General features: G+C 43.6%; 1 protein-coding gene across 1 annotated transcript in view; it reads right to left on the bottom strand.

The window, feature by feature from the left end:
* Positions 1 to 13,319, bottom strand: part of LOC126259385 (small G protein signaling modulator 3 homolog) — a 176,824-nt gene that overhangs the window by 58,007 nt on the left and 105,498 nt on the right. The gene's annotated exons all lie outside the window — the stretch shown is intronic.

The following is a 13,319-nucleotide window of genomic DNA, read 5'->3' as shown; positions in this document are numbered from 1 at the left end:
TTACCTTTTTTCTAAAAAAGTGTAATCACCTAAAGTATTGTACGAGGGCGTGCTGAAAAGTAACGTCTCCTAATTTTTTATGTGAAAAGTCTTAACAGCTTTTTAATTAAAACAAACGTTAACATTCTACACCTTTATTTATCATGTATAAATACAGGGTTATTACAAATGATTGAAGCGATTTCACAGCTCTACAATAACTTTATTATCTGAGATATTTTCACAATGCTTTGCACACACATACAAAACTCAAAACGTTTTTTTAGGCATTCACAAATGTTCGATATGTGCCCCTTTAGTGATTCGGCAGACATCAAGCCGATAATCAAGTTCCTCCCACACTCGGCGCAGCATATCCCCATCAATGAGTTCGAAAGCATCGTTGATGCGAGCTCGCAGTTCTGGCATGTTTCTTGGTAGAGGAGGTTTAAACACTGAATCTTTCAAATAACCCCACAGAAAGAAATCACATGGGGTTAAGTCGGGAGAGCGTGGAGGCCATGACATGAATTGCTGATCATGATCTCCACCACGACCGATCCATCGGTTTTCCAATCTCCTGTTTAAGAAATGCCGAACATCATGGTGGAAGTGCGGTGGAGCACCATCCTGTTGAAAGATGAAGTCGGCGCTGTCAGTCTCCAGTTGTGGCATGAGCCAATTTTCCAGCATGTCCAGATACACGTGCCCTGTAACGTTTTTTTCGCAGAAGAAAAAGGGGCTGTAAACTTTAAACTGTGAGATTGCACAAAACACATTAACTTTTGGTGAATTGCGAATTTGCTGCACGAATGCGAGAGGATTCTCTACCGCCCAGATTTGCACATTGTGTCTGTTCACTTCACCATTAAGAAAAAATGTTGCTTCATCACTGAAAACAAGTTTCGCACTGAACGCATCCTCTTCCATGAGCTGTTGCAACCGCGCCAAAAATTCAAAGCGTTTGACTTTGTCATCGGGTGTCAGGGCTTGTAGCAATTGTAAACGGTAAGGCTTCTGCTTTAGCCTTTTCCGTAAGATTTTCCAAACTGTCAGCTGTGGTACGTTTAGCTCCCTGCTTGCTTTATTCGTCGACTTCCGCGGGCTACGCGTGAAACTTGCCCGCACGCGTTCAACCGTTTCTTCACTCACTGCAGGCCGACCCGTTGATTTCCCCTTACAGAGGCACCCAGAAGCTTTAAACTGCGCATACCATCGCCGAATGGAGTTAGCAGTTGGTGGATCTTTGTTGAACTTCGTCCTGAAGTGTCGTTGCACTGTTATGACTGACTGATGTGAGTGCATTTCAAGCACGACATACGCTTTCTCATAGCCCTGTATTTGCAGCTGTCTACCACTACAGGACTCGAAACTGTAGCATGTAACATGATAGTGCATAATGTAACTGTGTCAGTGCGTGAGAAACGGCATGGTGTAATCAAGTTTGTTTCCTTCAGCACAACAATGTCAGACTACACATGAGTGCTGTGACATCCGCAGTAGTCCGATGCTTTGTGTTCACTGTCAAAGATCATCCTCCATACAGTCCCATCTTGGTCCTATCCAATTTTCATCAGTTTTCAAAACTTAAAGGACACCTTCATGGACTAATTTTGATAGTGGTGAAGCAATGCAAGTAGAGGTGAGGTTGTGGCTCTATCAACAAAGTCAAACATTCTCCAGTGATGCTATCAACAAACTGGTCTCTCATTGAAAGCAATATATTTATCACCCGAGTGATTATGTTGAGAAATAAATATGTAGAGATAAAGAACAAAAAAGTAGAATGTTAATAATGTATGTTTTATTTAAAATGCTTAAGAGTTATCACATAAAACATTCGGAGGCATTACTTTTTAGCACGCACGCGTATATCTCACTACATAGTTTCCATTGCTCTTTCAATTATAGCACATGTGAGCTTGACTTATGTCGCAATTACTGAATCATATTATCATAATGGAAACTCCAAGATGAAACTAACAAACAAACATTGAAGATATGGCAACACCTCAGTGCTGCAGCAGCTCTCTCTCTCAAAAGATGATGTGACTTACCAAATGAAAGTGCTGGCAGGTCGACAGACACACATACAAACACAAACATACACACAAAATTCAAGCTTTCGCAACAAACTGTTGCCTCATCAGGAAAGAGGGAAAGACGAAAGGATGTGGGTTTTAAGGGAGAGGGTAAGGAGTCTGTCTGCTTGTGTCTGTATATGTGTGGATGGATATGTGTGTGTGTGTGTGTGTGTGTGTGTGTGCGCGCGAGTGTATACCCGTCCTTTTTTCCCCCTAAGGTAAGTCTTTCCGCTCCCGGGATTGGAATGACTCCTTACCCTCTCCCTTAAAACCCACATCCTTTCGTCTTTCCCTCTCCTTCCCTCTTTCCTGATGAGGCAACAGTTTGTTGCGAAAGCTTGAATTTTGTGTGTATGTTTGTTTGTCTGTCGACCTGCCAGCACTTGAAAGGATGTGGGTTTTAAGGGAGAGGGTAAGGAGTCATTCCAATCCCGGGAGCGGAAAGACTTACCTTAGGGGGAAAAAAGGACGGGTATACACTCACACACACACACACACACACACACACACACACACACACATATCCATCCACACATATACAGACACAAGCAGACATATTTAAAAACAAAGAGTTTGGGCGGAGATGTCAGTCGAGGCGGAAGTGCAGAGGCAAAGATGTTGTTGAATGACAGGTGAGGTATGAGTGGCGGCAACTTGAAATTAGCGGAGATTGAGGCCTGGTGGGTAACGGGAAGAGAGGATATATTGAAGAGCAAGTTCCCATCTCCGGAGTTCGGATAGGTTGGTGTTGGTGGGAAGTATCCAGATAACCCGGACGGTGTAACACTGTGCCAAGATGTGCTGGCCGTGCACCAAGGCATGTTTAGCCACAGGGTGATCCTCATTACCAACAAACACTGTCTGCCTGTGTCCATTCATGCGAATGGGCAGTTTGTTGCTGGTCATTCCCACATAGAATGCATCACAGTGTAGGCAGGTCAGTTGGTAAATCACGTGGGTGCTTTCACACGTGGCTCTGCCTTTGATCGTGTACACCTTCCGGGTTACAGGACTGGAGTAGGTGGTGGTGGGAGGGTGCATGGGACAGGTTTTACACCGGGGGCAGTTACAAGGATAGGAGCCAGAGGGTAGGGAAGGTGGTTTGGGGATTTCATAGGGATGAATTAACAGGTTACGAAGGTTAGGTGGACGGCGGAAAGACACTCCTGGTGGAGTGGGGAGGATTTCACGAAGGATGGATCTCATTTCAGGGCAGGATTTGAGGAAGTTGTATCCCTGTTGGAGAGCCACATTCAGAGTCTGGTCCAGTACCCGAAAAGTATCCTGTCACAAGTGGGGCACTTTTGTGGTTCTTCTGTGGGAGGTTCTGGGTTTGAGGGGGTGAGGAAGTGGCTCTGGTTATTTGCTTCTGTACCAGGTCGGGAGGGTAGTTACGGGATGCGAAAGCTGTTGTCAGGTTGTTGGTGTAATGGTTCAGGGATTCCGGACTGGAGCAGATTCGTTTGCCACGAAGATCTAGGCTGTAGGGAAGGGACCGTTTGATGTGGAATGGGTGGCAGCTGTCATAATGGGGGTACTGTTGCTTGTTGGTGGGTTTGATGTGGACAGACGTGTGAAGCTGGCCATTGGACAGATGGAGGTCAACGTCAAGGAAAGTGGCGTGAGATTTGGAGTAGGACCAGGTGAATCTGATGGAACCAAAGGAGTTGAGGTTGGAGAGGAAATTCTGGAGTTCTTCTTCACTGTGAGTCCAGATCATGAAGATGTCATCAATAAATCTGTACCAAACTTTGGGTTGGTAGGCCTGGGTAACCAAGGCGGCTTCCTCTAGGCGACCCATGAATAGGTTGGCGTACGAGGGGGCCATCCTGGTACCCATGGCTGTTCCCTTTAATTGTTGGTATGTCTGGCCTTCAAAAGTGAAGAAGTTGTGGGTCAGGATGAAGCTGGCTAAGGTAATGAGGAAAGAGGTTTTAGGTAGGGTGGCAGGTGATCGGCGTGAAAGGAAATGCTCCATCGCAGCGAGGCCCTGGACGTGCGGAATATTTGTGTATAAGGAAGTGGCATCAATGGTTACAAGGATGGTTTCCGGGGGTAACGGATTGGGTAAGGATTCCAGGCATTCGAGAAAGTGGTTGGTGTCTTTGATGAAGGATGGGAGACTGCATGTAATGGGTTGAAGGTGTTGATCTACGTAGGCAGAGATACGTTCTGTGGGGGCTTGGTAACCAGCTACAATGGGGCGGCCGGGATGATTGGGTTTGTGAATTTTAGGAAGAAGGTAGAAGGTAGGAATTTCTGACTTCCAGCCTTGCATCTCAATCCTTCTTAAAAAACCTTAATCCTACTCCCAACATCACCACTGCTGAAGCCCAGGCTATCCGAGATCTGAAGGCTGACCGATCCATCGTCATTCTTCCAGCAGACAAGGGTTCCACGACCGTGGTACTTAATTGTCGGGAGTATGTGGCTGAGGGACTGCGTCAGCTTTCAGACAACACCACATACAAAGGTAATCCCATTCCCGATGTCCAGGCGGAGCTTCAAGGAATCCTCAGAACCTTAGGCCCCCTGCAAAACCTTTCACCTGACTCCATCAACCTCCTGACCCCACCGACACCCCGCACCCCTACCTTCTACCTAAAATTCACAAACCCAATCATCCCGGCCAGCACATCTTGGCACAGTGTTAGACCGTCCGGGTTATCTGGATACTTCCCACCAACACCAACCTATCTGAACTCCGGAGATGGGAACTTGCTCTTCAATATATCCTCTCTTCCCGTTACCCACCAGGCCTCAATCAGTCTTTTCCTCACATCTTTATTTAGTGGTCTGCGAAGTAATTTCTGTTTCCTCTTTAACCCTTCTGTTGCCATTGCAATGTTCATGGAACGGACCTCTTTGTAAATGGCACATATGTTGCTGGGAGATAAAAAAAGGATGTTAAAGTGGAACTCTAAAAAGCATAAAATTCGATTGAAAACAGGAGGAAGGGAGGGGGCAGTTTAACTAGTAGAGATTAGGGAAATGGTAGGATGACAGTACATGTTGAATTGCAAGTTCCCCCCCTTTGGGCCTACGAAAAACCTGTTGTTCTGGAGGTTCTGAGTAGACAATATCGTGTATTAGGCACACAGGTCTTTTAAGTCACAGAACATGCCCAACAATTGGGTACTGGATACCCCAAGGCAGACAATTTATGTTTGTTAAAGTAGATATGATTACTGTGGCTGCCTAAGCTGCAGAGAAGGTGGTGTCTCATGTGAAAGGGGTGACACCAGACTGAGTGGATATATTATTGCTTGTAGATTGCTTTGTTGTTGATTCACATTGGGATACAAGCCTCATTGAGATGGATTTGATGAGTGAACATATTAATTTCATTCGGAAAATAAGGTCAAGCTATTGAAGGAACTTGAGTTCTTCTTCACCATGATTCCAAACTACAAAGATATCAACAATGAACTTGAACCAAGTCAGCTTCTAGGAACTGAAATGTGCATCTTCCCTGTTGCACCTGAAAATGTGCATAAGAACCAACAGAGCTCCCTGATTTGCTTGCAAGTCTGGTTCTCGTAGGCGAATAAATTATGGATGGGGATGAAGGTGCTTTGTGTGATAATGAACAAGGCAATTTTGTAAGACTTTTAGGAGACTGATGGAGAAGCAGTTTTCAAGGGCTGCAAATTACACTGATAGTGCCAAGGTTCATTTCAATGGAAGGGAGGTGACATTTATATTTGAGAAGCTCCAGGAAGAAGTTGGTATCTCTGTAGAATGGGACGCTCTACACGATAGACTTGAGATACTGGTCTGTTAGTTCCAGCAGGGCAAGCAACTCTTCCAGCATTCCCTGGCAAAGTGGCATAATATCACAAGTTCATTCCCAGAGTGGCTACTATTGCCCACAGCTTGCATTTGCTGCTTCAAAAAAATACTCCTCCTGTTTGGTCTACATCCTGTGTGTGTGTGCTTTTGTGCAGCTCAAAGACAGTCTTCACTGCATGCAGTGTCTTGCAAAATTTCAACCCAGCATACATCTGGTCCTGGCCATGAACACATTTGGGTATGGGATGGGGGCAGTCCTGGCCCATCGCCATTCCAATGCCTCTGAACAGCCCATTGCCTTTGCATTGAAAACACTCACCTCAGCTCAATAACATTATTCTCAGGTGGAAAAGGAAGCTCTTGCCATTGTCTATGTCACAAACAAATTTCATGTGCAAAGTTTCAGTTGATTACCATACCGTAAGCTCTTCATTTCCCTGTTTAGCATCCTTACTGGACAAAGATGCCCATCATATTCATCATTAAGCCCTATTTTTGTCAAGTTACAATTATGAGGTCCATTTTTGTCCTATGTCGCAAATACACAAAGATGGATATTCTGACTCCCCATAGGCCCTCATCCCTCGTTTTACCAGGAGGAGCTGCCTTGTTTTCAAATGGATACGAAAGCAAGGCACATGGTGGACAGTTTTCCCATCACCAGTTCCAATACCACCTCTGCTATGGCAGCAGAACAGGTTGTGCTCATGATGCAGCAGGTGTGGCCTGATGGGCTGGGCTTTGCACTACCTTCAGAATTATTATGGGTTGTGCTAGAGGGCTTACTTTGCCTCAAAAAATTTTCTCTATTCATAAGTATTCAGTGTGCTCTTGGAAGGCAGCCAGTGGGTACTGGCACTGGTCGAGATAAAAACATTCTTTCTTTTTTGAACTTGATTTTTGTAGAGACTGGCACATGTGATATCAAATAAATTGTCCAAATTATTTATAATCATCTCTCTATGGTACATAACTCTGAATTCACGTTAACAAGTGTTTGTGAACAATGCCGAATAGCTCATCAGAATTCTTGCTTTCTCCCAAAATATAATGCACTCGCAAACCACAAGATTAGCACTTTCACTAACAATTAATTTTACTTCCCGTGTGTTATAAAATAAAACTTGCAGCACTTGTCAATTTTATGGTAATTTGTGTTCAGTCATTTGTTGTTTATCTCCCATTAAAAACTCGCTTACCTTGGCACTGTGCAATTGATGTGACTGCTTAGATAGCGAATGGAAAATAAGTGTAACATGATCGCTAACAAATAAACAACTGACTGCACTGTAAGTGCACATACTGGTAAGCTGAAGTGACATCAGTGCAATGTCTGCAAACAATGTGAAAGATCACATTGCTCATGGAATTCACACTCACATTAGCATGTGTTACAGAGCTTCAATCGCAACAAAATTTTGTGCAGAAATGTTTTAGAGCAATTCAAACAATACTGAATGGTGAGTGCTCAAAGTTACTGAAGATGGAAAATAAGGGGCACCCTAGCATTTCACCATTGTTTCTCCCTGTTGGATGGTATTCTTCTTTTGTCAATAGACAAGTTTACTTGCCACATTGTGATCCCAGCAGCTCTGCAGTGAGAGGCTCACTGTTTATTACATCAAGGTCATTGGGGGACCTCTCACATGAAACTGCTAGACCGCCACCATGTGTTTTTGGCCTGCCATCGATCGTGAGGTGGAACACTTTGTTGTGGCCTGTCGCAAATGTTCCGAGTCAGGAGGTGGCACCACGCATTCCTCAACTGCTTGCTACTGAGAGGGAGTGCCCGAGCAGCACCGGTTTTGTCAAAGCTCATACCGAGCACACCTGTCTGGGCCAAAGGTTTTGGACAGAATCCTCTCTTGATCCCAGCCATCATCCACAGCCGGCACAGAAGCTACATCTTCATGGTCTGCACTGACAATCAGCTCATTGTGCACCACCATAACCAGTTGCGTCTCAGGATGGGCACCGGGCCACCTCCACAGGCCAGAGACCTTACACTGCCTGTTCATTTGCTGCTGCCTGTTCATCTGCCACCACCTATTTATCCACCGTCTGGCCATTCTTCTAGTGCTGTCCATTAATCTGGTGCTGCTAGTTTCCTGTTCTCCGCCTCTGCTTCCTGTGGCTGGTTCCAGCACCTTCCTCTGTACTAAGGCAGTGTCAGCAACAGGAATTGCAGCAGGGCTGTCATCTCCAGCTCTTCATCTCCAGGGTTGGCCACCATTGGTTCCCGAGCTGACGCACTTCGGCATGAACCCCAATGTCGAGGTGACCTCTCTTCCATTGCCGGTCCTGTCTACCAGATGCCCAGGACAGTGGAGAGCTCTCACCCCATGCGCTATCATCCGTACACATCTGTTCCAGCAGTTCCTGATCTGCTCACACCTTTATTTAGCTGCCGCTGCAGATCCCATGGATGTCCCGGCAGTCGCAGCACCAAGGATGGCAATGTCTGGCCCTCCCCCCCTGCAGGGGAGGAGGAGTGTAGTAAGTAATCTGCTGGTTACTGCACCTACTGCAGTCATAAGTCAGGCCAGTATGGTCAGTGTGGAGCACATCAGCATTCAAATGACGTGACACACAATGCCTGCAATGTCCGCCAGGGGCAGCCCAATCGCCGACAGACGCCATCTGATCCAATGTACGCTTCCAGTGTGACACCAATGGCACCTGCCAGGAATTGTATCTTCATAGTGCATGCATGGATCTCTGAGCACTCTCAATTGCAAAATGTACTCCAGTTGTGATTACTCTCTGTGTACTCACACTGTCATAGTCACTCCATGAACCAATAAATATTAGTTATTTAGAACTGTGTGTTTCCTAGGTTCCCAGTTAGAACAGTAGAATACAGGGGTGTGCATATCAGGGGTGCGAAGGAGTTCTATGAAGGCACCTTTGAGAGGCCTGGATTTTTTTTTTAGGTTCTTCTGCAGCTCAATCTGAGCAGAACAAATTGAGTCATGAGGAACACATGATGAGTCAGAGTGTTCAAGAGTAGCTGTAGTTCCTTTGCCACATACTTCACGTGGGCATGAACCACAGCAGCAGAGTTTTAGTTCACAAGGGAATCATGTTTAAATAATCTGCTTTCAGGTCATGGAACTCAGCCAGATTAAGTTTTGAGATTCTAGAGATATTTTTCAAGGACTGGACAGTGATACCGGGTGTATGTAATTCCTAGATTGTCTGCAGAGGAAAAATTTGTTGTAAGGGAAGAGGAACCTTTGGGGTTTGAAGTCAGAACTGTTCAGCAGGATTTGTTGCTTGTTCTGGTGTTTGTGGGTCAGAACTGAAAGGTAATGTGGCAGTGTCAGTTGTGAGTCCAAATGAATAAGAGGAGACCTTTTATGAGATTGATGTGATAACATATAGGTATGGGTTTTAAGGGTGTGCCTTTTGATAGAACCGATGATCTGGAACAGAGAGGTTTAAGACTAAATGGGCCTGTTATGAGGTGATGGCAAACTATTACAGCTTTGATCAGGTCTCTTTGGAAGACATTCTGGGTGTGACAGGTTAAGCATGAGGACCAAGATGGGTTTATGTGCTATGATGAAGTTTAGGGTTTTTAAGGGTAGTGAAATGGATGCTGTTTGTAAAAGAAGGTAGAGAAGGGCACAACATTCTTGGGTATTTGGCCAAAATGGCAGATAGATTCCAATGGCGATGTGAGATTTTTTTGATCAATTATAACACTAAGTTTTCTCTCAATCCAGGGGCTAAACAGTATGGAGTGTTAAATGGAGAAAGAAGCTTTTCGGAAATGAGGTTTGGTAGAGGCAGTCAAGAGGGTTAAGGATTCATCAGTACAGAATTTAAGAAGGGATTTGTGTGAAGATGGATTTGCAGCTGTAGGCAGAAACTTACAAGGTGAGGCCTCTAGAGGCAGTGTCAAAGGTCAAACACTGTCTATGACAGGGGCATGTTTACAGCAGACGTGTAAGTAGAAGGTACACAATTAAGGTAGTTGATAATATTGATAATAAAAGGATATTGTGGCTAACACTGGGAAAGGTAACAGTATAAGACAGAAACAGATATCAATCAAGGAAAGAAGTCTCTACAAACAAGCAAAAGGTTGTTGGGCAGATGTGATCATACAATAAGTGGTGGAAAACAATTTTACAATAAAGAAAAAAAATTAGGAAACAAAGAAAAAGATCACCAAACAAACAAAAAACTTTTGAACAAAGAAAAAAATATCTGTAACATCAAAGGACTGTCGAGCAACAATGAGAGATCACTCTAAAAGAGTAAACAGATGCTGAACAAATAAAAAGTACCTTTAAATGGAAAATTAATGCTGGAGGGCAGAGTTACTGACAAATTCTCTCCATATGATTTACAGTCTTGCGTTTTAGTAATTGTAAAGTCTAGATTCATGAAATCTGTAGCACAGTTGTTATTTTTTCAACAGCCAGCTACACAGCTCAGTAATGTGTAAGTCTCTCTTGGTGACACACCAGGAAAGCAGCAATTACGTACTTAGCTTTCTATGCTGTTTTTCTTTTTGTTAATTCTTAAGTTTGTAGTATTAGGATGGATAGGATGTGTGTATGCTGTTTGTGGAACAAGAGGTGCTGGCCAAAGTTCATGAAATGATAAAGATGCTTTTGATCACATTTAATCGCCTTCAGGCTCTTGCCTCAGAGTGTAGTGGTAGCAAACAATCTGGCATGTTGCGTGAGATGTCTTAGGTGTTGTTTATTTAGCCAATGGTTTCTATTGACTATGCACAGTGGTGTGTACATGACATAGTGGATCCACCTTTACTGCAGGGTGAGTGGCATGTGATAAAACGTTCATATCACTTGAGGCAGAGAATCAATGTGGAGGCTGGCTGTCTGCTCTTGCCCATTCACCCTGTGAATGGACAGGTGGCTGCTCCTTCAACAGCAGCACACAGGTGTAGGGGTCTGCTAGTTAACAGAAGTCCAATGATAGATTTGTTATGGAGCCGCTTACAAAAATAACATCCGCAGCCAGAAAGAGACCCAATGAGCATTCAGTATGTCTGAAGCGGGGTCTTCACCTAAGATACGAAGGAGGACCTGCCTGCAGCTATTGAGCACTTAGGGTGCAGTTGTCAGCAAGTTGTAGCTCATGTTGGCACCAATGTCGTATGTCACTTAGGTTCCGAGGCCATTGTCAGTTTGTATGGGCGGCTGGTGAAAGTGGTGACGACTACTGGCCTCACACACAGATTATGAGCACAGTTCATAATTTACAGCATCACTCCCAGAATTGATTGTGGTCCTTTAGTTTGGAACAGAGTGGAGAGTCTAAACCAAATGCACAACTGATTCTGTGATGGTCTTGGCTGCAGATTTCTGGACCTCCGTTACAGGATGGAGAACTGTAGGACATCCCCTTGATATGTCAGGGATGCACTACACGAAGGAAGCACCTGCTCAGGTACCAGAGTACTTGTGGAATGCACATAGAGATATTTAGACAAGGCAGTAGCTTGAGGTCCTCTGATGAACACTGGACAGTCAAGAAATATAGAGCAAAATCAGATCGTATACAAAGTAGACACTTCTACTACCAAATTTTAACAGTACATTATTAAAGAATTTGTAACAAAGTTCTTGAATTTACTGATGTGCAGGAAAGTTGATGCACTCAAATTATTCTCAGAACCAGGAGCTGGCTGGCACTCAAAGTAGAAAGCTGTGAAATATTTAGTGAGGCATGGAATGTATGTCAAAAAGACAGATTAGACACCACAGGAGGCAGAGTGTTCACTGCAGTCAACAAAACAATTGTCTCTCTTGAGGTCAAAATTGAGTTTGGCTGTGAAGTTATCTGGATGCGTGTAACAGGTCTAGGTGAACTCAATTAACAGATGTTTTTAGCACACACTCAATTCTGCCATGACACTGTTAGAACCATTCAAAGAGATTCTAGGTTCAATAGCATGAAAATACCCAGATAATGCAATATTAGTTGGAGGTGACTTTAATCTATTGCTTATACAGTGGGACATCTATGGAGCCATTGTAGATTGTACACACAGGCAGTCTTGTGAACACATTTTCCTAAAACCGTCTTGGGCAGCTAATTCAACAGCCCTGGCACAATGGAAATATTTTAGATCTTGTAGCTACAAACAGGCTTGAATGTATCAATGGTGTCAGTATATGGAGAGGGGTTAGTGGTCAGAATGGCACCACTGGTTACTAAAGTAAATAAATCCATCAAGACGGCTGGAAGAGTATTTTTGCTACAAAGAGCAGATAAGCAGTTTTAGTACCTCACTTAGTTAATGAATGGACATCATTTAGTTTCAGTGTGATAGACATAAAGCAATTATCAGCAAAGTTTAAACAGATCATAAATCAAGCTCTGGAGGGGGTACCAAGTATGTGACGAGTAAGTGGACTAAGGATAGAAAAGGTTTAATAAGAAAATCCAAAAATTGCTGAGGAAGCAGAGACTATTGGAAAAACTCAAATAATGACAGGTGAAAGTTAGTAGAAATTCATGCAACTGTAAAAAATGATTCATGTGTGAAGCATACAACAACTAAAACAGTTTTACCTCAGCAAAAGTTCTTGCCAAGAATCCGAGAAAATTCTGGTCCTAAGTAAAATCGCTAAGCGGGTCAAAGACTTCTATCGAGTCACACATTGACTAGTCTGCTGTTGCTAGTGACGACTGCAAAAGGACAGCTGACATTTTAAATTTAGTTTTTAAGAAATCAACCCCGCAGGAGGATTGTACAAACACACCATCATACAGACTCCCTAATGGAGGACACAGTAATAGGTATCCCTGGTATAGAGAAGCAACTGAAAGAGTTGAAAATAAATAAATTATCAGGTCTGGATGGAATCCTAATTCGGCTTTACAGGGAGTATTATAAGGTAGTGGCCCTGTACTTAGTTTGCATTTATTATAAACGTCTTGGCCAGTGCAAAGTTCCAAGTGATCGCAAAAGACACTGGCGACTAGACCAATATCATTAACATCAGTTTGCTGCAGAATTTTTGAACATATTCTCAGTTAAAATATAATAAACTTTCTTGAGACGGAAAATATCCTGTCTACAAATCACCACACTTTAGAGAGCATCACTTGTGCTAAATTCAGCTTGCTCTTTTCTCACATGATATCCTGTGAACCTTGGATGGGGGCATCAGGTAGATTCCATATTTCTAGATTTCTGGAAAGTGTTTAACACAGAGCCCTACTGCAGACTGTTAATGAGGGTACGAGCATACAAAATAAGTTCCCAGATATATGAGTGCCTCAAAGACTTCTTAAGTAATAGAATCCAGTATGTTGTCCTTGATGACATGTGTTCATCAGAGACAAGGATATCATTAGGAGTACTCCAGATGAGTATGGTACAACCTCTCTTATTCTCTATATACATAAATGATCTAACACGCAGGGTGAAACAACATCTGTGTCTGTTTGTTGAGGATGCTGCAGGGTACAAGAAGG

The sequence above is a fragment of the Schistocerca nitens genome, chromosome 5 (assembly GCF_023898315.1).
Source record: "Schistocerca nitens isolate TAMUIC-IGC-003100 chromosome 5, iqSchNite1.1, whole genome shotgun sequence".
Lineage (NCBI taxonomy): Eukaryota > Metazoa > Arthropoda > Insecta > Orthoptera > Acrididae > Schistocerca > Schistocerca nitens.
This window is presented reverse-complemented; position numbering and strand designations above follow the sequence as displayed.